Here is a 25,478-nt window from a genome sequence, read left to right as displayed (position 1 = left end):
CTGTTTAGGTATTTGCTATATTATTCTCAGTGGCCTTAAAGGCAAAATAACAAAGGTTGAATGCACAGGTTCTGGAGCCAAACTGGTTTAGATTCATTTTTGCCTGCTTGAGTTACACACTGTAGAAATTGTACAAATTACTTAGCCTCTCTGAAACTCAGTTTTTCTTATCTGTAAATTGGAGATCATAATAATACTTCATAGTATTGTTGTGAGAATTGTATTATTTAGGGAAAGCACTGGAAGAGTGTTTGGTATATAATGAGCATGCAATAAATGTTAATTAGCAGCAGTAGTAAATTTTACATATTTCATAAACTTTTCTTAAGAAATTACAAACACACACACACACACACACCCAAATCCCCAACTACAGGGTCACAATCATTTATTTGAAACTCTTGGGGCAGATGTTTCATAATTCAGAGGGCTTTTGTTATTGTTGTTGTTGTTTACTATGCAGCATCACTAGTGGGGTCTGGGGCAACATGCCCTAATCAAACACGTTATTATTTCTGAAATAAAAATATGAATGTTCATTAAGTAACTTATGCAAAGACTCTAAAAAGCTTCATGTTGGTTCAGGTCAAGTTTTACCACCAAATAAGTTCCCTGCCAACTTTCCAAAAACTTTCAGTTTTCAGAATGTTCTGGAATCTGGAATTGGATTTAAAGGATTGTGGACCCTTACTATACTGCATGCACCTTACGAGTACTAGTTTGTCCTTAAAAAGAATGAGGCAGATCTATACATATTGAAATGGTAAGGTAAGGCATATGTTAAGTAATGATACCATATGTGTTAGAGTATTTGCCAACTGGCCAAGCAATACATATTATATGATTCCTGTTACATTTATAGAAAGAGGCTTCACATTTTCTCACATATACAGGATAAGTCCTTTGAAAAGAGACTGGAAAGGTACCTGCCAAACTGGTGAGAGTGGTCACTTCCGGAGAGGGGAGTGGGGAGGTTTGGGGGGGGTACTACATTTTTCTCTGTACACATCTGAAGTTTTTGAGGTCTTTTTGTGAAAAGGTGTTCACCTATATTTGGGTACTAAAAATGGAAAAAACTGCTTGGAAAAGTAAATTGAGGCACTACTGTGGAGAAACTGAAAAGTTTTTATTTAAATAAATGAACAAAAGAAGCAGTGACGTTCTTGGGCTGAGTAGTAACAGCAGGCTCAGCAGAGAAGTAAGTTGTAACTGTAAGGTTTGGATTTAAGTATGGAAAGGAGAAATACTCCAGGATCAGTCTGTGAAAATTTTCCACTTGAGTTCTAGCCTTAGGCTCAGAATAGTAATATTCTGGATTACCAGCCCCTATGTTTGTAGTTCATGAAGAACCCAAGGGATGATCTGTGGTAAAGGCAGAAATGAACCTAAAGGGCTTTTTGGCCTCCATCAGAGACCCATAATGTTTCTGTGTCACAGAGTGCAAGAGAAGAGAGCATTTCACTAAGGAACCGGTCAACAAGGTCGTGTGGGTACTTCCATTTCAACTTCTGTCCAACTGATTCTCCCAACAGCAGCCAAAGTGATCTTGGCAGTCAAATGCTCTACCACTGAGCTATATACCCCCAGCCAGAGCGATCTTTGAAAATCACAAACCTGGCTGTGTTGCACCTTCATGGTTTCCCTAGAATCTTTCTAAGTAGAGATGGTGAGGAAGAGTCCTAAGATCCTTTTGGATTATAAGGCTAGAGCTCCCTAGGTCATATCTCCCCTCCTTCTACCTGTTTGAGGAAGCCAGCTTGAGAAAGAGATGCTGACAAAGTAGAGAGCTTCAGGGATGAAAAACAGAGACAGGGAGGACTGACTGTATTTCCGTCCTGAAATCCAGTCTCACTTTGAGGCCTGGTAAGCCTTAGCTCTTTGTGAATTTGATTACAACGTTTTTGCCCATGCTAGCTTGAGTTAAGATTTCTACCTCGTGGAGTCCAAAGAATCATGAGTAATACACTCCCCTTCAGTGTTGGATTTCCTAGAACATTTAACTGAGGCTTAATTCGAATTGTTCTTCTGGTGAAGTTTATGAGGATTTATGGGATCTAAAGTCTCTGTGTCTGCCTCCCACAAAAAAAAGAATTCTATGTAGCTGAAAGGGGAAGAAGTAGGAGGTGACTCAAAGAGTCATTACATTTATATCTTAAAATACATCTTGTCACTGTGGTTGTCATTAGGGCTGCTTACTGTGATTCTAGTTCCCCTTTCAGTCATTCCTCCCCTTGACATTGGATGTAGCCATGTGATTTGTTTTGATGACTAGAAGGCAAGTGGAAAGGACATGTGATAGTTGACAGAATCTTCCAAGAGGTTGTATGCAATTTGCACATTCCCTTCCTGCTAGTCTGGAGATGGTGGAAACACCACATTGAGCCGAAACTTCTATAATCTAAGTGCTTATGATGGACTGAGACCCCCTGCCAACCCACTTCTGGTCCATATGGTTGAAGAAATAAATATTTGTGAAGTCACTGAAATTTTGGGGTTATCTCCATGAAACCTGTCCTATCCTGATTGATACAATCATTCAAACAATTGAGTGTTTTAAATTCTGAAGACTTTGAGTTTGGACTTGAGAATCTATAATGAATATAATTACGGGGACAGTGGAAGTAAAGATTTCAACTGATGTCTAGAAGAATTATTTCTCACAATTACACCTGAGATTTTGTAGATCCTGTGTTACATTTTTGGTAGTGTCTGCTAATTATTCCTCTCAAATCCATCTTCAAGCCCTAGATAAAGGTCTTATTTTGCTGTATTTTTTCAAAGTCTGTTATTGTTGGTGACCTCTGATCCTTCTTAGACATTTTTCATTAACTCCTCAAGTACAATTCAATCTAGGTACAATCAAAACAGAAGCCCCTTGATTTTTTTATAAAGGAAACCTTCTAGCCCTCAAAATTCCATTTTTACTTGTGGTGGTTTGCTGTATTTCCTTCGGTCTTTCTGCTAGCCTCTTTTTAAAAAAAGTTCTTGTTGGGTTCCAGGATAGAATTTTATATGCTGAGCAAATGGGCTTTAGGCATATTTACTATACTCTTTGTTGGAGGTAAGCTATGCAAAGGAGATTACCAATGGATTTGATGTGAGTTGTACTCACCCAGCTTAAGGGGCAGATGTGCAATCATATCCTAATCTACAGTGCATTTATAGCTCTTATATCTTATATACATATATAAAGTCACTGTATAAGGTCACCTTAGAATTAGAATTTCTCTATTTTTTACAGTTCTACTGTCTAATTCACATTGGGATTCTTCAATTTCCCCAAATTTGATAGATTTTTGGTATTTATCTTATTTATTGTTGTGTGCTGTAGGAGAAGACATGCATACTTAAGTCATATTTGGATGACATGCTGTGAGCACCTAGATCCACCTGGGTACTTTTTGATGCTTGTGAGCAGGTGTTAACAGTATGTCACAAGATGGCAAGATCCCACAAGAAGGTGAAATAATTAGATGAGACCCTCAAAAATAGTAGCTACGAACTGGAGGTGAAGTTCAAACATGTAGATAGTTCAGTGTGTGTGTATGTGTGTGTATGCATGCACGTGCATCTTGAACATAGAGATGGGTTTGATCAGTTACATTATCAATCACGTGGTACCAGAGGCTATCACAAAGTTGACAAAATTCTTGTGATTCTGTGAGCCAAACTGTCTTTGGTTTTTTTAATTATCCAGGGAACCCAGAGAGACCACAGCTAGGAAGGGGAAAGGAAATAACAAAGGTGGTAATACTGATCATTGTGCAGAGTGAGCTTGTGCAGAAATCTGGCAAGAATAACGTTATTGACCTTCCATTGATCTGTCACTCTAAGTATCATGAGCTTAATGCAGACACTACATTGCCGATGACTTTTAAAAATCCGCTTTTTAATACCTCTAAAGAATTCAGAATGGATAGAAGTAGCCTTATATCCTCACGATCTCAAACTGTAGATAAGTACGGATGCCTGCCCCTGCAGAACAATAGGGAAAGCGCCCTCCTGGGGGTTAATAATAATGGCTTTAATGTCATGGCAAAGAGTGGCCTCAGTAAGTGGTTCTGAGTACCTAACCACTGGCTGTGCTTTTGATGCAAAGTATTCCAAAACTAATGTCATTACCATTAGCAGATATTTCCCAAAATTGATTTAAATAAATAACAAAACAAAAATAACAACACAATAAAACTGAACTCAAGTCCATATAACAAGTTCAGCCACTCAGTTTTCTTGGGGCTAATTCATTTTGTCAAATCCACTGGAAAGTCACATGGTTCACTGATATATTACTGAGAGTTTAATAACCATTGGGATGACTGTTAACATCTGCTTTGGATATTTTCTATTTCAAAATAATCTCAACTATGCTTTGTGGGACATAACTTTATGGGGAGAGATCCAGGCCACTTCTTGAAGAAGAAAACAGTTTTGCCAGTAGATTCATCTCTGTGGGAAAGGGGTAATTTTTGATTCAGATGGAGATCTTGGCTAGGTAACTCAATTGTTAAAATAGAGCAAGGACATTACTACTTGTGCAAGTATGTTTTCACGCAGTGGTTTGCTGGGGATGGTTCTCTCTGGTTTGTCAGACTGCACACATCTCTTCCCACATTCATGGTCAGTGATATCAAGTTGTTGGCTTGAAATTAGTCATAGGACGAGTATTTACACCAGTGGTTCTCAGTGAGGGTGTTTTGCCCCCCTAGGGAACATTTGGCAATCTCTAGAGACATATTTTGTTGTCACAGCTGGGGGTTGCTACTGATATCTAGTGGTTCAAAGCCAGGGATGCTGTTCATTATCCTACAGTGCAAAAGACAGTCCCCCATAACAAAGAATTATTCAGCCCCAAATGTCAACAGTGCTGAGGTTGAGGAACTGTGATTTATACCATGAAAACTGGCAAACATAATAAGTTTTTTTTTTTTGCATGCATGTTTATCAACCACTAACCCCCCAAAATGAATTCTTCGTTTGGGGTTTTTTGGGGGGGTAGGTAATTAGGTTAATTTATTTAAAATTTTATCTCTCTCTTTTTTTAAAATGGAGGCACTGGGGATTGGTACTTGGGATTAAATCCACGACTTTGTGCATGCTAAGAACTCACTCTATAGGGGGGAGCTATATCCTCCCTCCTCGAGTGAATTCTTATACCTTCATTCCTGTACAATCTTCAATCCTGTACAATCTTCAATCCTGTACAATTCCTAACAGAAGTCGGCTGGGAGAAGTGATGTTCTTGGGAAGATTGAAAACTGTGTTCTTCCCAGGTTAATCAAATAGAGCACGGGTTGGCAAACTTTTTCTGTAAAGGGCAGATAGTAAATATTTTAGGCTTTGTGAACCAAATGGTATCTGTTAAAACTACTTATCTCTGCCATTATAGTGTAAAAGCATTCATAGATAATATGTAAATGAATGAGCATGGCTGTAAAATGATAAACATCTACAAAGCAGGTCACAAAGTTTGCTGACCTCTGACTTAGACTATCAGCTTAGCCCCATGTTAGAACCGCCTTTATTTTGACGCTAAACCCTCAGCCTTTATTAATTTATGACATAACCAAATTCTGTTTGCTGCAACATTTGGTACAAAAAGAAGACACTGAGAACATTTTCTACTGGGTCATTACGTACTGCATTCTTAAGGTCCCACAGGAAAAAATTTTTTAAATGCTTGGCTTCCCATTGAGGAACTAATTATGCTTACTTTTTGTTTTTCCTGATTTTACTTTGTACACTAGGACGCTCAAAAGTATATTTGATACTCACCTATAGCAATATTTCCTAATGCTTTCAAACTTGAAGTCTTCAAATATGAAGCTAGTGAAAGTATTCGTGTCTCCTTTACCTTAAACATGCGTTTAAGCTTAAAAATGCTCCCTCTCCAGCTTTTGCTGATCCTCTGGGCCAATATAAGGTCCTCAAGATGCCGGCTGCTTAGATTTATATTCCCTAATCATGTCCACAGAAAGTTTCTGTACAGGATCAAGCTCCTTATTAAATGCTAGGGCTGTAACACCAATGGCCGTCCGCAAATGGACTGAGACAGCACGCATAGAAACTCTATGATCCCGAGTGCCAGCCAGAGCGGTCACAGTTTTACTTCCGGCCCTGGCTGCACCCCAACCCGGCTTCTTGCCTCGCAGTGCATTATGGGGAACCGCTTCAGTGGGAGGAGGCTCACTGGACGAGATACTTCTCACAAGCCGTGCGCAGTTGGACCTGAATGCACTTTTAAAACACACTTTAGTTTCTACTTGGGAGTTAATAGGAGTATTTGTGTCCACCATCTTGTGTAGGCGCAAAGACGTGTGAGCGAAAAAGTTATCCCAGTTCGTGGGAAGGAGATAATAGTGTCTCCTCTTCCTTCTCCTTCCTCACGGTGGAACTTCAGGGGGAAAATGCCCAAGCTCAGGACGCCTTTTCAGTCCTGCTGTTGTTTCCCCTTGAAGCCCTGAGCAACTGGCAAGAGGTCGCGAAGGGGCCAGCGGGCCGTGTTGAATGGCAGAGGGTGGGCCTTCTGGCTCCGTGTGAAGTCTGTCAGCCTCACGCGAACAGCTCGCTTGGCTGCTGCCGGTGTCTTCTGCTGCCCGTGTCTGGAGCTGTGGAGCTGAAGCGGAGAGGACACCGTGCACCACACGCCTGTGGGACACCCCGCTCTGGCTTCCAGGTGGTGGAGGGCAGCCTCTCTGCTCTTGGAGCCTGGCTAAGCAAGTATGTTAAATTCCCTTTGTCACTAGGTGGCAGAGTATAATTAAGATGTCCGATTTTTTCACATAACACTGGAAGGTGTTTCTAGTTCCTTCCTAATGACCTCTTTGATTACTTGGCGGTATTTGCTAATGCCATTTAGGGCCAACGCAATGAAATAAAATTTCTTCTGCAAATACTTCCTATACTTACCCAGGATTTTACTTTTTCATTTAACTGGCTTGCCTTTTAGGGGGAAGCATCCTTAACATAAATCACATTCTCTTCCTAAAGGCTACCCTTTGGACAATCCAAGCTGCTTATTTTACATATTATTTTGAAGCAAATTGCAGACATTGTTTCACTTCTTTTTTACCTATTCTGGTGCGGATACCTAAAATGAGGACTACTGAGTCTTTGCAGTTTTGGTGACTAACACAATTAAAGAATGAAATATTCCTGTGGACCATAGTATAAGGATATGTACAGTTATCCACAGAAGCCCAGTTTTGCAGGGGTGGGTGTGGTCTGACTGGAGTGGACCAGTGGAACAGTTTCTCTGCTTATAGAATCTGGGAGGTTTTGTGCTGGGGAGGATACATCCCTGACCCAAGCCTTTTATCTCCCTTAATGAATGTATGCAAAGAGTTCAAATGAACAGGAAGGGATAGACCAAATGTGTGGTCGGCATATACAAGTTGAGAGTTTCCAGTGTCAATCTTTCACATGCCTCTGCTGCATTTTCAGTTTTTAAGGGGGCGAGGAGTCTTCAGCTGAATCTCCTGTGGTTGAGACTGCCTTCTGGGTCTCATCCTTGCGCTCCATTTCCTGCCCATCCAGGGCCAGCCTCAGCCCTCACCTCTTCCCTGGTTGGGGGTTCACCTTCCTCATTCCCCCCAATTAGCACTGGCCCACAGTACCCTTTTTACCCCTTCGACTTAGCTGGATTCGGTATACCTTTTCTGCAACGGTTGCTGTATTTTCCTCTCTCCTCACTTCCTCTTCAAATTCCCGTTTTTTTGGTGAGGACCTCAGTTGATTCCCCTTTCTAGGATGCTAATACCACAAAGTTGGCTGGTCTGCCCCCCTTCTTCTCTTTTCCTACTTTCACTTCCCCATGTACTGGATAGTTGCCACATATCAGGGACTGCACTATGTGCTGAGGGTACAAGAATGAAAGAAATAGAACCTTGCCTTGGAAGTGTTAAGAGCTTGGCTGGGAGTGAGATGCTTAGGGGAGCAAAGCATAAATCAGGGCCGTGCAACATGATAATGTGTCAGAAAACATGTAGGTGCAAGGTGATAGGGGAACATGGGAGAGGGGTGGGCTTACTGTGTTTGGAAAAAGGTCTGAAAAGTCTCGCCCAGTGTGAATATTTTCTTTCTGCTTGCTTATTTATTTAGGAGGCAATTAGGTTTGTTTGTTTACTATTTTTTAATGGAGATGAGGTGGGAAGCCCCATAAAAAGACCGGCAGGACCTCCAGGCAGGGCCACTACTCTCCTACCAGCACCATCCAGTTCCCTGGCCCAGAGGCTCTATCTCACTTTTTGCCTCTGAACCGGCTTACTTACCCCTAAAATTCTGTTGGTTCCCGAGCTCACTCCTGGCTGGTTATTTCCTTCACTCCTGATTGGTTATTTCTCTCCCTCCTGATTGGTCCATTTCTACAAAGCTTGTTCCTAATTAAGTCAACTTTTGTTATACCTTATTTGCATATGATGTTGCAAAGTGTAAACTGGCAGCCTATAAAAGCCTGTGTAAACCTGCAGACGGAGTCCAGAGCTTGGAGTGTTAACTCTTCTGGGCCTGCTGGTGTAATAAACCTGAGTTCTCCAACTCTCCGAGTGCTGCTTGGTCTCTTGCCTGGATCCAGGTTGCTGTCACAACTGAGCTGTCACACCGAGCTGTAACACTGAGCTTTAACATTGAGCTGTAAACACATTTTTTCTGCAACAGAGGTACTGGGGATTGAACCCAGGACCTTGTGCACACTAAGCATGCACTCTACCACTGAGCTATGCCCTTTCCCTGTTTTTGTATTTATTTTAATTTTGGATCAGGTTTGACTTTAAAACTCTGTTTTTTACTATATTTATTTTCCCTTGATCTGAAACTTTTGCCTCTTTATTTTAAACTTATTTACTTCGTGGTAGGTAACTTTCTAAGCCACTTTACATCCTTTTGGAAACAAGGAGAGGCATATATAGAAAAAGAACCAGGAACTGTATTAGGTGCTTTGCATAATAAATCCCTAATTCTCATAACAACACTACAAGGTAGATATTATTATTCTCTTTTTACAATTGAAGGCACTGAAGCTTGGAGAGGTCAAGTAGTATTTTCAAGGTTATATAGCAAATAAATGTAGATTCAAAATTCAAACCAAGGTCTCTTGGTGTTACAGTCTTTGTGTTCCTGATGCTTCTTTAAACCATACTGGATGAAGTTCTTTATTAAGGTCCTTATATAACCATATATAAGCAGAAAGAAGAGCAGAGAAAGAAACTGGACCCATAATAGGGAACAATTATATACATTTTTTTTCTAATGGCTTGTAGACATCTATAGTTACTATAAACTATGTAAAATCTCCATTACCATGTGATTTTGGTGTTAACTCATTAATTCACCAAACATGTATAGCATCTACCATGTCAGGCACCATACTAGGTGCTGATGGTACGACAAATGGGATCTGGTCCCTGGAATCTTAACTCATCCTGTGGGAGTTAGCTAGCAGGTCTTCCTGGTCAGGACCCTGGTCATCTGTTGCACCTTGAGGAATATGTAGTCTGTTTCTTCATTCCATGAAAGTTTGTGTCTGACTTTTTTTTTTGTCAAAGCTGATAATTCATTTATGATTAACTAGTAGTGGCTTCTTGGAGTATTGTTTTAAAGGTTATGGAGCTATATCTGGAATCAGTGGCAGAGTGCAATGACTAATTAGTCATGCTTGCCATGGGGGCAGGAGGGAGAAATTAAAGCAAACAAGCCATGTACTTGTCACACCTGAACTAGTTGTCCAGAATGGTCCATTTCTCTCTGCAGTTGTTATAAATGACATCAAATGTATGTTATTACTTGAATTCACCATTTCTTAAATTGCTGTGTAAACTCTTTTCCTCTTGGGAAATCCTGGAGTAAAGAAATACATTTAACTTGGTTGAGACAGTTTCTCAAATATATATATATTTGTATTTATATTTTTGTCCAAGGAATCTGGTGTCGTCTTCATTGCCAACTGCACATCCACATCTATGCTGGATGTATCACTTTTCCCCAGTCCACCATCACTACCCATGACTGCCTTTGATTTCTCACTGTTGCTGTAGTGACTTTTGTTGGGAAGGAAAACTCCTGGGCTGAATGCTCCTCTATTCTGTGGAAACCCTTTATTCAATATTTTCTTCTTCTATCTTGCCATCCAGAATTCCTCTTGCTGCCACACTGGAGTTAAAAATGGTCACTGGTTGCCTGCCTGGAGTTTTACTGTTTAACTTTTTTGAGACCACATACAAGTGAATTCTTCATTCTATTTGATGGCTGAAAGCTATGCTAATTACTGAAAAACTTCCTCTGAGATGTTAATCCTCAAATGGCTTTTGCCTTATGGGAAAAGCATTGGAACTCCTGGGCGGGTCTCTCTCCGTTCACTTGTGGTTGCCTCTCTGGCCACGGAGGGTCAAGAGGTGGTGGTAGTTGTGCTTCAGCATGGTACAGTCACAGAAAGAGTATTGTCTTTGGAGTCACTAGCTCTGTGTGAAATCCTGACACCATTGCTTTGTTGCTATGTAAACTTGAACCAATCACTTAAACTCTGTCAGTTGACTCAATTATAAATGATGATTATAATACAAATTCTGATCTTCCTACTTGAGGGAGTTGTTGAGAGGACTAAGTGAGATGATGTATGAAAAGCATCTTTGTAAAAGTAAGTTTTTATTATTAGATATCTGAGTTTACATTTCTCCCTGCTGGTTTCCCCATTGTTCTTATCTTAATCAGAAGTGATATGTGAAATAGAGGCTTTCTTGCAGCTTTTCCAGGTGTGCTTTTTATGAAAAGCTAGTACGCCCAACACCTGATACTAAGTCCAACTTGATTTTGGTGGTAGAGTTCCTCTTATTTTTTCTTTCATCACTTCTCTTGTTCATCATTGTTCACAGGGTTTAAGCATAATGTTGACCCTAATTCATAAATTACACCTCAATATGGATGTCTGTTAACAAGTCCATGTAGAGAAGGAAAAAAGACACGCTCTCTTGTCCTGCAAACTTTAAAGCTGTTGGGCCTGCATCACAGGTCAGGTTCTTCCTCTGCCCAGTCCTCCTTCTTCCTCCTTCCTTTTACAGATATTGACCCTTAACAAACCTTAATTTTTTTTAACTTTATTGAGATATAATTTACACATCATAAAACCCACGCTTTAAAAGTGGTTTTTAGTAAATTCACAAAGTTATGCAGCTATCATCACTATCTAATTCCAGAACATTTTCATGAGACCAAAAAGAAATTCCATACCTGTTAGCAGTCACTCTCCATTACCCGCTCCCACAACTTCTGGCAACTGTTAATGCACTTTCTGCCTCTAAAGATTTGCCTATTCTGGATCTTTCATATAAATAGAATCATACAATATGTGGCCTCTTGTGATTGGCCTCTTTCACTTAGCATAATGATGGTTTATCCATGTTGTTGCATATATCTGTACTTCATTCCTTTTTACTGGTGAATAAATATTCTAAGATGTATTGTATAGATCCACTACATTTTGTTTACTCATTTATCAGTTGATGTGCATCTGGTTGTCTTAAGAAACATCTTGCACCCCAAACTCTGTCTCAGCATCTACTTCTGAAGCGCCTAACCTGCGAACTACCTGTACTTGGAATCCTAGGACCTCAACTTCTGCACCAATAGGGGTTATCAAGAAATTCTTCCGATAAAAGTGGTTCTGCCCAAAGAGAAATTCTAGTACCAGATACCAGGATAATTAAAAACTCTCCATCTTATTATATTAAGTACTGTAGGCCAACCTATTGGCTACTTAATCTTAGAGTAAGCTTGTTTGGGAAAGAGGTTTAGTGTAGTTGAAATCTGGTGGAAATAGGAGAAGATAGAAGGGCCAGGTGAGAGGTGAGGCCAGAGGGACCAGTAAAGGCCACATTGTGAGTGCCATTTACACCATGATGAGATATTTGGACCCTTCCTGTAGCAGTGGGAAACTCATGGAAGGCAGGTGAGGTGTGGTCAGATGTGCCCTCATTTCATTGGTGGGTTACAAATGGTGGGACACTCTTAAATCTCAGAAGATATTGTGAGTTGGCCAAAGTCTGAATGGGAGCAGTTGCTGGAGTTTAAAAGATGAATTGTAGGTTGAAAAAGGAGCTAGAATGAATATCACAGGTGGGGAACATGCATATGAGACTCCAGGAAGGTGAAAAGGAAGCATGGAAAGAGAGGCAGTGTGGCATATTGGAAAGAATATGGCTTTGGTGTCTGATACACCTGGAGTTTGATTCCTCTTTCATCCTTTATTGACCCTGTGACTTTTGGCAGATTACCTAACTTCTCTTCAGTTTAAAAGGAGGCTAATAATCCTTGCCTCTTAGCATTTTGTGTATTTGAAGTGATAAAGGTAACCAGCTCCTCTTAACTCACTTTCCCTGTCCTCATAACCAGGGAAGGGCTGAGAGGCAGGACCCAGGTAGAGGGGGTGTAGAGGTAGACAGTCAGGTCTTCAGGTAACCAAGGGCAGAGGGCAGTGGTGGTCAGGGGAGCTGGGGACCAAGGAGCAGGAAGTGGGAAGGAGAAGAGGGCCAGAATGCAGGGAATTTCAGGGTTGGGCCCAGGCAGGAGCATGTCTGCATGTGTAACATTTCTCTGGAGCTTTGTCCTTTTTGAAGGTTCAGAACAGCCTCTACCTGACCCACCAACTCAGCCCCTCTGCAGCTTCAATTGGTGGAGTCAGACACACCTCACAATTTTAGACCTCATATAGATGGGTAAAGTGAAGCCAAGGGCTGCATTTGTGCTACTGCCTAGTGCTAAAGAGTTTGTATCAGCGATCTTCTTTTCTTGCTTTCCCTTTATTTTTTTTTAACTCCCTTTCACTGACATGTCCAGATTTTTAAAACAGTTATTTTGCATCTGCTGATTTTCAGTTCCGAGTGATGTATGGTTGAGATCCGTGACCTCTGAGGCTCCTTGCCATCCCGCGATGCTGGGACTGAAAATCAAGCAGAGTTCAGCAGCTGCTTCCTGAGCCGTCTTGGACACTTGCCATCTCAGAAGTTAATCTCATCCATCTCAGAGTCTGCCACTTATCAGCTGTGTGGAGATACTGCCAGCCTCCAAAAACACTGAAACGGTACAGAAAACTGTGTATTTGACCCCTTGGGGAATCACTTATCTTCTGGGTGGAGACATTGCCAGGCTCCAGAAACCTGAAAGTAGTACAAAACCTCTGTGTTTGGCACATTTGGGTTCACATATTGGTACCTCCACATTTAGGAGTATAAAGATAATTGAGTATGTAATAAGGAGCCCAAGGCCACACAAAGACACAAAGAATTTTCTTTCTTTGATGCTTAGCTAGAATTTGTGGGTACTTGATGGTCTTGTGTTCACTTATTTAGCAAACATTTGCCCAGTGCCTCCAAATACCCTGAAATTTATGAAACTGTGACTTTTTTTTTGGACCAAAGATGATAAAATAGCAGTGATTTCGAATGATTTGACCCAACACATGGCAGGGTCTGAAAATACAAAGAGATGAAATAGAGCTTCTAGCATGAAGGGGCTTACAGGAGCTGGAGCACAAGTGACACAGGTTCTGTTACCGATGTGTACAAAGTGTGGTGTGGTGTACCCCAAGAGGGAGGGCATAAAGGAGGGGCTTCCCAGAGTGGCCTCCTGGGCATCAGTGTATGGACTAAGAGTTTTTTGGTGAAGTTCTCAATATTGACCAGCCTTGCTAGGAATATACAGTGTGGTAGCTTTGGTCTAACTGCTGCAGTAAATCCTATTCTATATCATTCAACGTGGCTCTGCTTCTCTGATCATCCCCTGACTCATGCACACGGTAAGTCTCAGTTCATCCTGTGTTTGACTGGAGTTACACATTTGGTGATCATGTTAGGTAGCAAAGGATAACGTGCTTGCAAATGCCAACCTCTCTGAAGAAGGCCCCTTGGGCCGAATTGCAGGCTGACTGCCACACCCCAGCTTCCCACTCAGCAAGTTGTGTCTCCAACTCATGCGTTATTACAGGGGCAATTGCTAAATTCAAGGCAGTACTGTCTAGGGAGGTCCTGGTAGGATCTAGGGGCACTTTTAAGAGCTTTGTATGATTTAATTCACCAAATCCTTCCAATTTATGAGGTTATTACAAGGGTTATCCCAAGGTATGGTTTAGGAAACCGAGGCACAAAGTGGTTAAGTAACCAGTACTCCATATTATACCTCAGAGAGAATTGCTCAAGACTTCTCATTTTTCTAGCTTTTCATTTAGAAATAGAGATCCTTGATCTGCATCCCTTTATCTGCTGGCTCTGCTTCCCCCGTCAGAGCAGTTCCCCAGCCAGAGACAAGGGACTCTAACTCTTCAGAGGTCTCCAGAGAGAAGAGCTCAAGTGTGAATGCAACCCATGGGGAGGGTCTTCCTGGGCCTGCTGCCTCCCTTCTCAGCTAGCACTGTAGGAATCTAGCTGCTGCCAGACTAGGCCAGGGGAAGGGAGGGTCTCTAGCTTTCAGAAAATAAAACAGAATTTAGTAGCTGACTGAGCCTTGAGAGGAGAGAGAGGAGGGAAGGTACTCAATCTGATGTTCAAGGGCTTCCACAGTCTCTCCCCAGTCTGCCTTTTCTTTCCCACCCCTCACCCCCAGGAACAACAAATGACTCCTGGTGAATGAACACATTTCCGTATTCTGTGTCTTTGTGCCCTTGTTTTCTGGTGCCCTCTCTTCCCTGCCTCTGCCGACTCACTCCTCCTGACTTCCAGACAGAGCTTAAAGTCACCCTCTACACCTACCTTTAGGCCAGTGCACCTTGGACTTTAAGGTGCATGGAGCCCTTGTGCGAGGTCTCACCTGGAGGCCTTGCTAAATTGCAGATCTTAATTCATAGGTTTGAGGTGGGGCCTGAGACTGCATTTCTAACAAGGTCCCGGGAATAGAGATGCTGTTGGTCTGTGGACCACACTTTGAGTAGCAAGGCGCTAAATCTTATTGCTTTCCTTTTTTTTTTGGAGTTAAGCTTGTAGAAACTATTTTAAGGGAAACAGGATATTTTGCACTGACTTAAGCTAACTTGGCATTCAGCAATTGGTAAATTCTTCTGGTAGATACATGTAGGGATCAACGCCCTGGTTTGTCTAACCTTGTGGGGTTTCTCGGGACATGGGCAAATCAGGATGAGTTGGGCTTCATAACTCTGATAGTTATAGGTGAGTGGGGACTATACATCCCCTTCTTTACAAAGCCTACACCAGGTGAGGTCTTAGACAAAATTCTGCAAAAGCTACAAGTGTTAATTAGCCAGAAGCTACAAGAACAGTCCTTCAACTTGTTCCTGAGGCTTTGGGGACACAGTCCCTGCCTTAGACACTGTAAGGAGCACTCAAATGATAGGTTCTCTCTGTAGTGGACATAAGGGTATTATAGTGATGGAACCAGCCAACCTTGCAGTAGGGTCAAGAGACAAGCCTCTATTGAAGGAGACACAGGACCAAAGGAACACTGGACCTCAGGCATTACACCAAGAATATTAGACTGCTTGGTTGAATTTGTAGACTTCATTCAAGCACGAGTAATGGGCTTGGTTCTGCAGCCAGCGAGGAGCCCTGAGGGTTTCAGGACCCTGAGCATCCTCAGGGGTGTTGGGTTCAGCCAGGGAACCAGCTCAGTGCCTTTCTTAGACTTTTAATTAGATTCAGGTTTTGTTGGTCTTTGTGATATTTCTTGGACAATAGGTGGAAGTTTACTTCAAGAAAGAACCGTCACTCAAAGCTATTTTATTCTGCATTGCATAGTGTCCCAGATAAAATCTCCTTGAGCTTCCAGCATTCTTGTTCAACACCAGCAGGACAGAGGAGCACAGAACTGGTTTCCTCAGACTCTTGAGGAGCACAAAAAACAGCAAGACCCTTCCCAGGGTTCAGAGAACCCAAATTGTGTGGGGCCCTGGGGCTGCATAGAAACAGCTGGAGGTTTTTTCCTAAGGAAGAAAGAAGATCTCTTTCTGATTGAGGCTCAATCTCTTAAAAAAAAAACAAACTTCTATTTGTTTTCCTGAAAAAAAAGAGAGAGAGAAAAGCTAAACTATTCTTGCCTCTAGGCCTTTTGGAAGAAACCAGCTGGGGGGCGGGAGATGGGCTGCTGGGATGGAAGTTCTGTGAAGATTTTTCAGAGCAAGTGTTAGCTTTAGTGAAGTTCTCATCCTCCCTGTGGATTTGTACGCCAACCTCTGACACCCATTCAGCAAAACAACTTCACCTTTCACCTACTTTCTTTGTTTTCCAGCTGTTTGGTGTGTGCTCTGTGTGCCCATGTGAGCAATTCTTGATGATATTGTTTGCTTTGACCATTTCTTCCTCAACAGAGAGAAAGAACACAGGTCCTCAGTGAGGCTTTGGAAGTTAGGAGATCAGGGGGTGTGAGTATGTTATTGTTGAAAGGGACCCCAGGGGGATCCAGATTGTGATCCACAGTTGGACGCCAGTGCTGGCTTCACACAAAGATCCTTCATTTCACAGATGATGAAACTGAGACTTGGAGAGGAAAATGGCTTGCTTGAGGCTGGCAAATGAGTGACTGGATCTGAAGGAGGGTTTTTAAATGCTCTCAAAGTTCATGGAGTCTCATGGTTGAAATAATTCCAACCTCAAGCAGATGCTTGAATTCTGGTATCTATGTTCTTGTGAGGTGACCCTATGGCCACTGCTGGCCTCATTGAGTAATGGGACGACCACCATGGTCACACAAAGTGGGCCTTTTTAAAGTGATTTCCTTGGGTATAGGATATTTTGACCAGAACTGTGTTTTGAACTCTCTGAGTACATTACTTTCAATTGGAATTATACCAATATTGATGAATTTTCATTGAGAAGGTATTTGCTGGAGCAAACTTCATTTAGCTTTGATCAATTCATTGTAGGACTCTTGAGAACTTTTAATTTCCACAAGGGATAAAGCCTTTCCTAAACATAACCCCCTTATTTGGGGCAGAATGTCTTGTAGCTCTAAATGTTCTATAAAACAAATTTAAGAAAATGCTTATCTGAGCTACGGAATGAAAAAGGTACATATAAATTTCATTTTTTTGAACCAAATATTTTAAAATATAATAGAGGAATTTGCCGCTCAAAAACAACCGATGGAAATTATATTGCTAAGTGAGAAGAGCCATATTTACATAACATAAATCAATTTTCAATTAATGTATATATATTATAAATCATTTTGGGAGGGTATATATAAATATGTCAATGCTTATTTTGTAAATGAAGTTTTGGGAGACTTTCATTTTTTATTTTGCTTGTCTGTACTTTTAAAATTTTTGTATTGAATAGTATCCCAACACCAAAAAGTCTCAAAATAACCAATGATGAATCCTTTAGGAAAATGAAAAATGCTTTCAGTAGAGAGAATAAGCATTATCCCCTTTTATCTTCTTTGTAAGCTAAGGAGATTCTCCTCATTCTCTGTGACAAATACATAGCTAAAATATTATTTTCCTTCTTTATCTAATGAAAAACCTACTATGATATCTGCCTGCATATTAAGTCTAATCTCCTCTGCCTTATTGTTAAGTCCTTGTTTAATTTGACCCCATTTTACCTCTCAGATTTACCTAATATTGTTCCCATTCTGATAATATTCACTCCATTCAGGTTCATTTATTGTCTCCAGTCCTCTTGTCCACAAGCTCTTTTCTGTCTCATTGTCCTTAATTTTTCCTTTCTACCTCTCCATATTCAAGGCCATTTGTTTTATAAGACCCCGCACTGATTTTTCCCTTTTCTGACTTCCTGTGGCAGTTCTAGTGTACATCAGATCATTTAACATTTACAGAATAACTGTGCTTAACTAGGCTCCGCCCTTGATGATGAATGGTAGAGGTAATTTAGCTTGCAGGTTGGAGGGATTGAATACTTTGAAGACATGCTAAAAGGGAATAAATAGGCAGGAATGACGTGGTGAGTTGGAATCCAGAGAAACAGACTAAGTAGACCTCAGCTGGAGTGGCTGAGCCAAGGAGCAGTTAGACAGATGTTGGAGCAAGCAGAGGGGCATGCAGTGTGGATAAGCATAGAGAAGGTGGTGGCTTCTTGTTCCTCTCACGTGGGACTTGGTGTTTTCTGCCTGGGCTGGGGCCTGACCACCACTGCCCACTGGCACCATCGTTAAGAGAGCGAAGTAGGGAGTTCTCTGAGGGCATTCTGGAGAGCTCTACTTTTCCATGCCACTGTTATAACCAATTAGAGGAAACTCAAGCTGGAAGTAATTTAGGTAAAAAAAACCCCACACAAATTTACTTCCTCATGGAATCTAATAACCAAACTACAGGAAACATGGCTGCAACTTGGCCTCAGAAATAGCTGGGTGCCTAGACGTGGATGCTCCTAAGAATTTTTTATCTCCCTAATCTCTGCTTTTTTCTGCATTTTAATCTTCTCTCCTGCAGTTAGCATTCCTCCACTTAGTTGTAAATGCAGCTACCAAAGGCTCTCAAAGTTTACATCTTTCAACTTCCACCATCAAAGAGAGACTGATTCTTACTCCAGTTGGGAGAATTCCAAAGAAGGGCTCTGATTAGCTCACCGAGGGTCGTGTGCTCACCCCTAACTAATGAAACGTGTTGGGGAAGACAAAGCCACAGAGGAATTTGCCATGTGGATAGGGGTGGGGTGGGTAGTTCCCATGAGAAGGGGATTCTGGGCAAACAATCCCACGGATGTCCATTATAATAACACAGTAGCAACTGTGTGCGTGATAATGCTCAGTACAGGCATGTCGGTCAGTATGCTGGAAATCAGGAAGGAAGAGCTATGGTGTAGCTCACCAGCCTTCCTATTGTTAGAGCAAAATCAACAAGTCTTTACTGAGATTTGCTCCTTGGGGCTTGATAATTGTTGGACTAACCTGCAACTCTACACTGTCATTTTTTCTGCCATGTTGACCCCAGGACCTGCGGCTCCATTCAGACACCCAACAGCCCTGACATTTCTCTGTTCTGCAAAGAACTACTGATGATTTGCACTGTTATCTTGGTCTTAATGACTGCTAAGTCACTTCATTTCCCAGAGGGAGAATGTGAAGTCACCAACACTGCCAGGCCACTGGCAGCTGTAAACCCTGGATGGAATGTTTCTGGGGAGAAATGTGAGCAAGAAAAGGAGCCTGACACTTCCTTTTAGAGGAAGATTATTAGCTCATCTTGGGAAGGTCAGCTGGATGACAGAAGGGAGTATAGGAGTATTAGCATAAAATGCTTAACTCTGGGCAGGTCTTTCCCAGCACTAGGGGGCACCAAAGTCAGTAAGTTCCTGGTTGGTAAGATTAGCGGAGAGTCAGCTGTTAGGAAACAGGATGAAGGATAAAGCTGTGAGGTAGGGAAGGTAGCCTGTCATGAAGACCCAGACATGCCTCGGTCCCCTGGTTCCATCCGTGCTTGCTCTGTTCTGGTTTCTGCTGTCTGGTCTGGACTCCCCAGCTACCTTCCTACCCCTTCTTTCTTTTCTTTCTTCCTTTTTTTTTTTTAATTTTATACATAGTAGTGTGTATATGTTGATCCCAAACTCCTAATTTATCTCCCCCCATTTCCCCTTAGGCAACCGTAGTTTGTTTTCTATGTCTGTGATTTCTGCTTCTGTTTCTGCTTTGTAAATAAGTTCATTTGTATCATTTTTTTTAAGATTCCATATATAAGTGATATCATATGATATTTATCTTCCCCTGTCTGACTGACTTCACTTAATATGATAATCTCTAGGTTCATCCATGTTGTTGCAAATGGCATTATTTCATCATTTTTTATGGCTGAGTATTATTCCACTTCTTTATCCAGTCATCTGTTCTATGGACATTTAGTTTGCTTCCATATCTTGTCTATCGTAAACAGTGCTGCTATGAACATTGTGGTGCATTTATCTTTTTGATTTAGGATTTTCTCCAGATATATGCCCAGGAGTGGGATTGCTGGATCATGTGGTAATTCAATTTTAGTTTTTCAAGAAACCTCCGTACCGTTCTCATAGTGGCTGCACAAATTTACATTCCCACCAACAGTGTTGGAGGGTTCCTTTTTCTCCACATCCTCTTCAGCATTTATTATTTATAGACTTTTTAATGATGGCCATTCTGACTGGTGTGAGGTAATACTTCATTGTAGTTTTGATTTGTATTTCTCTAATAATTAGAGGTATTAAGCATCCTTTCATATGCCTGTTGGCCATCTGTATATCTTCTTTGGAGAAATGTCTATTTAGGTCTTCTGCCCATTTTTTGATTGGATTTTTTTATATTAAACTATATGAGCTGTTTGTATATTTTGGAAATTAATCCTTTGTCAGTCTCATCATTTATAAATATTTTCTCCCTATTCTGTAGGTTGTCTTTTCATTTTGTTTATGGTTTCCTTTGCTGTGCAAAAGCTTTTAAGTTGAATTAGGTCCCATTTGCTTATTTTTGTTTTTATTTCCATTACTCTAGAAGATGGATTGGAAAAAAATATTGCTGCGATTTATGTCAGAGAGTGTTCTGCCTGTGTTTTCCTCTAGGAGTTATAGAGTATCTGGTCTTATAGTTAGGTCTTTAATACACATTTTGAGTTTATTTTTGTATATGGTGTTAGAGAATGCTCTAATTTCATTCTTTTACATGGAGCTGTCCAGTTTTCCCAGCACCACTTATTGAAGAGTCTTTTCTCCATTGTATATTCTTACCTCCTTTGTTGTAGATTAATTGACCGTAAGTGTATAGGTTTTTTTCTGGGCTTTCTATCCTGTTCCATTGATCTGTGTGTCTGTTTTGTGCTAGTATCATGCTGTTTTAATTAGCGTAGCTTTGTAGTATGGTCTGAGATCAGGGAGTGTGATTCCTCCAGCTCTGTTCTTTCTCCAGATTGTTTAGACTAGTCAGGGTCTTTTGTGTTTCCAAACTGATTTAAAAATTTTTTGTTCTGGTTCTGTGACAAATGTCATAGATAATTTGATAAGGATTGCTTTGAATCTGTATATTGCCTTTGGTATTATGGCCATTTGAACAATATTGATTCTTCCAATCCAAAAATATGGTATGTGTTTCCATCTGTCTGTGTCATCTTCAGTTTCTTTCATCAATGTCTTTTTTTTTTTTTTTGGTGATGATCTACTTAAAAAAAAATTGAAGTATAGTTAGTTAACAATGTGTCAATTTCTGGTGTACAAGCATAATGTTTCAATCATACATATACATACATATATTCATTTTCATATTATTTTTCTTATAGGCTACTACCGGATATTGAAAATAGTTCCCTGTGCTATACAGAAGAAATTTGTTTTTTTTTCTATTTATAGTAGTTAATATTTACAACTCTCGAACTCCCAATTTATCTCTTCCCTCCTCCTTTCCCCATTTAACTATAAGAGTGTTTTCTATGTCTGTGAGTCTGTTTCTGTTTTGTAGATGAGTTCATTAGTGTCTTCTTTTTCCTTTTTTTAGATTTCACATATGAGTGATATCATATGGTATTTTTCTCTTTCTCTTTCTGGCTCATCAATGTCTTATAGTTTTTGGAGTACAGGTCTTTTGCCTACCTAGGTAGGTTTATTCTTAGGTATTTTAGTCTTTTTGATGTGATAGTAAATGGGAATATTTCCTTAATTTCTTTTTATGTTATTTCATTGTTAGTGTATAGAAATACAAAAGATTTCTGTATATTAATTTTGTATCCTACAACTACTGAATTCATTGGTGAGTTCTGGTAGTTTTCTGGTAGTGTCTTTAGGATTTCTATGTATAGTATCATGCCATCTGCAAACAGTGACAGTTTTACTTCTTCTTTTCCAATTTGGATCCCTTTTAATTCCCTTTCTTCTCTGATTGCTGTGGCTAGGACTTCCAAAACTATGTTGAATAACAGTGGTGAGAGTAGGCATCCTTGTCTTATCCCTGATCTTAGAGGATGTTTCACCATTGAGTATGATGTTAGCTGTGGGTTTTGTCAGATATGGCCTTTAATATGTTGAGGTATGTGCTCCCTCTATGCCCACTTTCTGAGAGTTTTTATCGTAGATAGATGTTGGCCATAATTTTATTTCTAATAGCTTTTGGGCTTTTGACCCACCATTTTCTTTAAGTTTTATATATTTGCTTCTGTCTTCGGGCACAGGGTTGTTTATTGAGGTTCTCCAGTGGCCCCTTGACCTGTCCTTTGAGCCTTGTCTTTTTGTAACTTATTCTGGAGGTGGTTCATCCATGTGACCCTAGCAGCCCAAGCTCCAAATCTCCCCCCGCCCCTTGTCCCCGCACCTGACTCCAAGCTTATTGTACAGCTTCCAAATATATTGGAGGGAGCTTCCTTCTTTGCTGGGCCCCCACAGTGCTATATGGGGCTTAATCCAGACTGTATCAGCATTGCCTGTTAACTCATGACTGTGTTCCCTCTGGCCCAAGTTGGACTCATCTCTGTACCCTCAGCATCTGGCACCCCTGCAAAGAGCAGGCTCAGCCATGACTGTGAGGGAGCTGGGGAGATGTTCACTGTTGCCCCGGCCTATGGCCTGGACCTGCTTATCCCTGCTGGTTCTTTGGGTTCAGATGCGGCTTATCACCACACTCCTGTTCTCCTTTTCCACCTGCTTTCCCTCCTTCTTCCGCCAGTCTGCCTGAGAGAGAGTGTAGTGTAGTGGTTAAGGACATCGATCCTAAAATCAGATTGTCTGGTTTTAAATTTTGGCTTTAATACTTATTAGCTGTGTGACTGTTGGCAAGTTACTTTGCCTCTGTGCCTCAGTTTCTTCATCTGTCAAGTGGGAATAATAGTATTAGGACCAATCTATTGGGAGAATTGGGCTAATGGGAGAATTAAATGTGTTACTGTGAGTAATGTGCTTGGAACAGCATGTGGTGGCAAACTTTTTTGTAAAGGTCTAGACAAGTATTTTAGGCTTTGCAGGTCACACATGGTTTCTGTCCGTTCTCCTCCTCTTCCTCTTCTTTCTTCTTTATAACCCTTTAAAAATGCAAAAACTATCCCTAACTTGAAGGCTGTATTAAAAGACCTCAGACCATAATTTGTGGACTCCTGTGCTCGGTCACTGTGCTAGGTAATAAGTTCCATGAGAAAAGAAACAAATCTGTCTTGTTACCCCTATGGTTTAGTGGTAGCCTGGCACATGATAGGTCCTCTATTAGTACTTGTTGAATAAATGAATAATGGGTTCAAACAAGTCTCTAGCTTCCAAATTTAGGGACAGAATTCCTGTGCAAATTCTATAGTGAACAGGAGAACCCCAGGGAAGTATTCTGTTAAGTTCACTCCTGCTGTATCTGCAGTTGCCCAAGGGCATGGGTGCTTTCCATGGAGCGTGCTTACTTAGCCTAAGTATCTACCTGCAATTCTACCCTCTTCTTCTAGCCAAGAATGAGCCTCTCTGCAGCCTCAGTTCTGTCATAAACTATACCAGCGGTGTGCTGGTAAATGTTTAACAACCAGCTACCCAACAAATAAGCAGACAATTCCTGATTTATAGCATTTGCCAGTTTCTATGGTGTCAGTATTTCCACCATGGCCAATTTCATGCTATAAACATGAAGCCACTAAACTTGAAGCTGGGAAGAGATTTGCACAATTGGAGCTGCATCATGCCATTAATCCACGCCCCATGCCCTGTCACTTCTGCAGTCCTAAGGACCACAACCCTCCTGGGAGAAAACTTGAAAGAAACCTTAGGTCCCATAATCCCTGCCTCAGGATTGGGCTCCTCTGTGTGTTTTTGTGGATGGGTACCATTATCTTGCTTTCCCAGACTTCCTGGATTTCAGTCTTTGCCTGCTTTGATCCCTAACCCCTGACTGCTCATCTGACCCCCTGACTCCCTGAGTTCTTGCAGAACACAGATGGCCACACACTTCCTGATCCACCCTGGCTTCCTGGCTGTCAGAAATCTGACATGCTTCTGAGCATAGAGGAGCATAGCCACTCGACCTCCTGCAGGGTCCTCTAGTTTCCAGACTGCGGTCTGCTTTGGCCACTCACTTCCAGTTCTCACAGCACACCTCTCTTGACTGCCGGGAGATTAACTCTCCTCCTACCGATTGGGAACTGAGTTCCCAGCTCTGTTCTTCTTGCCCTTCCTGGCTTCTGTCTAATTAGTACCATCTGCCTCGAAACCTGTACATAATTTTCACATTTATTGATACTTTCTGTGTCCCAGGCTCTGTTTAGGCACTGAGGATACCTCTGAACAAAACAGGTAGGATTCTCTGTCCTTGGGGAGCTTATACTAAAGTGTGAGGAAACGCATATAAAACAATAGGCATAATACATAAGTTATATATTATAAAAGAAGGTGATAAGTAGGCTGGAAAAAGTCAGTGGGGAAAGATGGGTGGACAGTGCTGATAGGAAGAACATGTTTAGAGTGGCTGTTTTGAGGTGACATTTGAGCAAAGCCTTAAAGAACATTCCACATGTCCTGTATTCTCATACACAGCATATACTTATCGACACCTTGTCATACAGGTATGAAGCTAACTTCAGCCTGAGAACTTCCAGGACTTGTTTCTCATAGAGGGACTATTTTCAGTAAGAGAGAGGCAGAAAGTGTTGTCATTATATGCTTGGGCTTTGTGGTAGAAAACATGGCTTTGAATCCTTGCTCTCTGGCCAATTAGGGAAGCTGTTGAGGTTTACATAATCTAGTAGACAGTGGGTTTCTTGAGGGCAGGGACTGGATCTGTCTTGTTCACCCTATAGCCCCATGGCTAGCATGATATTATCTGGCCTCTATTAATACTTGTTAACTGATGAGTTCAAAATTAAGTCTCTGGTTTGCTTATTAGCCATATTGTCCTGGGAAAATTTCTTTCTGAGATTTCAATCCCTCATGTGTAAGATGGGGATGTTAATAATGATAACATCAGTATCCACCCCATAGTGTTGCTCTGTGAGTTAAATTGTAATAATTTATAATGCATATGGAGCACTTGGCACAGCACCTAGTACACAGTGAGTGCTTACTAAATAAATATTAGGAATGGTCACTTTTGTTAGAAGCATACAGAATTGATATTCTCCAACTTAAGAGGCATTATTATGGAAAGAGCCCTTGCCTTCCCCAATAACTTGGTCCTGTCAAATAAGCTCACACAGTGTCTGTTATAACCTCTGAGGGTGTATGAGGTGTGCATGGGGTGGATAGTAAGGTGGTGGGTTGGGGGTACTGAGGAGCCTGGGGGCAGGGGAGAGAGCCCAGGTAGCAGGACTGAAAGGGTCCCTGGAGCACTGTGGCCAGGAAAGAGGCTGTTGAATAAACAGGAATGCCCTCAGCCAGAACTGGGAAGTGGAGTTGCAGCATCCAGATAGTAACACGGAGCAAGGGGACTAATGGCACATTAGCTGAGATTAAAGAGAGTAATTTTCCTTAGGGCATGGGCATCACTGGTGGGGTATGGAAACAAGGCCTAGACCATGTGTCCTTTGCCAGAGTCTTTCTCCCTCTTAAAGTGTCCTCTCAGCTCAAATTCCCTGGCTTTCCCAGTAGTCCTCAGTATCTGCTGAGCCGACTTTCTTG

General features: G+C 41.3%; 2 long non-coding RNA genes across 2 annotated transcripts in view; one reads left to right on the top strand and one right to left on the bottom strand.

The window, feature by feature from the left end:
- Positions 1–363: 363 nt before the first annotated feature.
- LOC140695877 (uncharacterized) lies at positions 364–5,914 on the bottom strand. Its single transcript, XR_012071713.1, has 3 exons — positions 5,773–5,914; positions 5,155–5,305; positions 364–515 (listed from the first exon to the last, which is right to left on the bottom strand). It is a non-coding gene; the product is annotated as an uncharacterized lncRNA (long non-coding RNA).
- A 280-nt stretch (positions 5,915–6,194) lies between these two features.
- Positions 6,195–25,478, top strand: part of LOC140695876 (uncharacterized) — a 53,600-nt gene continuing 34,316 nt past the window's right edge. The window contains exons 1-2 of the long non-coding RNA XR_012071712.1: positions 6,195–6,717; positions 12,861–13,066. This is a non-coding gene — a long non-coding RNA (uncharacterized lncRNA). The remainder of the gene's footprint in view (positions 6,718–12,860; positions 13,067–25,478) is intronic.

This window comes from Vicugna pacos, chromosome 4 (genome assembly GCF_048564905.1).
Source record: "Vicugna pacos chromosome 4, VicPac4, whole genome shotgun sequence".
NCBI classification, from domain to species: domain Eukaryota; kingdom Metazoa; phylum Chordata; class Mammalia; order Artiodactyla; family Camelidae; genus Vicugna; species Vicugna pacos.
Note: the sequence above shows the minus strand (reverse complement) of the source record. Positions and strands in the feature narration are given on the sequence as shown.